Source organism: Corvus moneduloides, chromosome 24 (assembly GCF_009650955.1).
Source record: "Corvus moneduloides isolate bCorMon1 chromosome 24, bCorMon1.pri, whole genome shotgun sequence".
In the NCBI taxonomy this organism is placed as follows: domain Eukaryota; kingdom Metazoa; phylum Chordata; class Aves; order Passeriformes; family Corvidae; genus Corvus; species Corvus moneduloides.
In genome coordinates this window covers 4,942,500-4,944,445 of record NC_045499.1, presented here as the reverse complement: position 1 = coordinate 4,944,445, position 1,946 = coordinate 4,942,500, and the positions used below count along the sequence as shown (strand labels likewise).

General features: G+C 66.5%; 1 protein-coding gene across 5 annotated transcripts in view; it reads right to left on the bottom strand.

Annotated features, from left to right (window-relative positions):
- The window catches only part of SOX13 (SRY-box transcription factor 13), a 25,450-nt gene extending 24,462 nt beyond the window's left edge, over nucleotides 1-988 (bottom strand). For 4 of the 5 annotated variants that reach the window (XM_032133063.1, XM_032133066.1, XM_032133064.1 and 1 more), the window contains exon 1: nucleotides 971-987. The gene's annotated coding sequence lies outside the window, so the exon portion shown is untranslated. Of the gene's footprint in view, nucleotides 1-970 lie in introns of all 5 variants that reach the window. The other variant, XM_032133068.1, reaches the window with a different exon arrangement.
- Between the last annotated feature and the right edge of the window lie 958 nt (nucleotides 989-1,946).

Below are 1,946 nucleotides of genomic sequence, written 5' to 3'. Positions count from 1 at the left end.
GTGCCGGCAGGAGAGGGATTTGGGTGGGGGGGATGTGGGTTGGGGGGTGCTGGAAGCTCGCGCGGGGCGCTGGAGGTTGGTGGTGGTCTTTGGGGACACGCAGCTCCCCGTGTCCCCCATCCCAGCGCTGCGTTCCCCGCTCCCTCCGCGACCAAAAAAGCACCGGGAAAAGGACAAATGGGACCCCCAGGTGGCCCCAGAGCAGAGGAGAGGACGAGGAATTGCTGACAGGGGACACGGGGGTGGCCCCTGTGGCAACCGCAAAGGTGACTGGGCCCGGTGCCACCTGGGCTGAATCCCAGCCCCGGGATCCCAGAGCGGATCCAGTCCGGCCGAGCGATCCCGACCCTGGAATCGGCGGCCCTGCGTTCACACAGCCCTGGATTTCCACCATCCCTGGATTTTGGGAGCGGGTGGAGGGGACAAGGAGAGCAGTCCATGGCCTGTCCCCTGCGGCTGTGCCCTCCCAGAGGGACCCTCGGGGTGGCAGCGTGGGCACCATCCCCCCGCTGCCCCCCAGCTGGGAAAGCAGGGTGGGATTCAGCTCCTCCAGCAGCTTGTGGGGACCAACGGGAGAGCGGCTGGATCCTTGGGGGTGGCTGGAGGTGGCCTGGGGACATCTGGGAAACAGCCCAGAGGCTTTTGGGTGCCCCAGGTCCCGCGGGATGGGGGGCACCCCCTGCCCCCCATCCCCTACAGGGTCCAGGGTGGGCTCGTTCCCAACGCCACGAGGAGGATTCGGATTCCCCAGGAATCCTTCAGGGCGAGCTGACGAGTGGCCACCCCCGGAGACAACAAAGCCCCGCTGTTCTCCGGCCACGGCCCGCGTGACCCGACGGGACTTTTCCATCCCCTCCCCGCCGCCGAAACCCCGAGGATCAAAGGGAAACCTCCTCCTCCTCCTTCTCTCCCGGGCACACCCCACGCACACGGCGAGGCCGCGGGGATCCCCCCCCTCCCCGAGACTCACCCCGGGCGTGAGGGACGGAGCGGGACGAGGGCACAGCGAGCGGCGGCCGCGGTGGCTCCTCGGGGCCAGCGGGAGCCCCCGGCCCCAGCCGGTCCCGGGGCCGCGGGGGGGGGCGTGCCTGGGAATAAAGGGAGCAGCCTGTGGGCCATTGTCCCATTGTTCGGGCTTCAAAGGACAATGGGGCATTGTTGTCCCCTGGGGATCCCATTGTTTTGCTTTCCCTGCAGATCCCGGCCGCGCACGGAGCTTTCCCGAGGGCCGGCTCCGTGTGTGGGACGCTCGACAACAACGAGGCAGGAATGTTTCCTTCCACACCCCCCTTTTTTTATTTTTTTTTTTTTTGCCCGGTTCCCCTCCTGGAAAAGGCTCAGCGTGGCACGGCACAGCCTGGCACAGGGCACGGCATGGCCAGAGGGGCTGCGAGCACCCAGGGAACGGCCCAGATGCCGCAGGGATGGGCTGAGAGCAGCGGGGTTCATCCCTTGATCCCTCCATCCCTGCAGATTCCAGGGTGAGGGCACAATCCCGTTTCGGTGGGACACCTTCTGCTCCACCTGGTAAAATCCCGATGTTTTTCTTGCCCTCCTGCCATCCCGCAGATCCCCCAGCCCCAAAATCCCACCCCGGCACGGCGGGGTTTGACTCCTCCACGGCCGAGGAGAAGCTCCCTGGCACCGCGAAAAGCGCTCGGGAAGGGAGAACACGGAGCGCTCCTGGCGCAGCATCCCGGGATTGATTCCCGTGGCTGCTCCCTCTGGAAAATTAAATTGAGGCGCCGAGTAAAGGCTGGGGGAGGGGAAGGAGCAGGGAAGGAGCAGAATTCCAGCCCCTCTGGAGCCCGAGGTGGGCCGGGGGATGGATGGAGGCAGGAAAGGGATCCGCTGTCCCACCCTTCCAGCACCAGGCTGCTCCCACCAGCGGGGGAAGGCAGGAATTCCAGCCGGGAGCCGGGGATGATGAGCGGGGATGGCGCTGG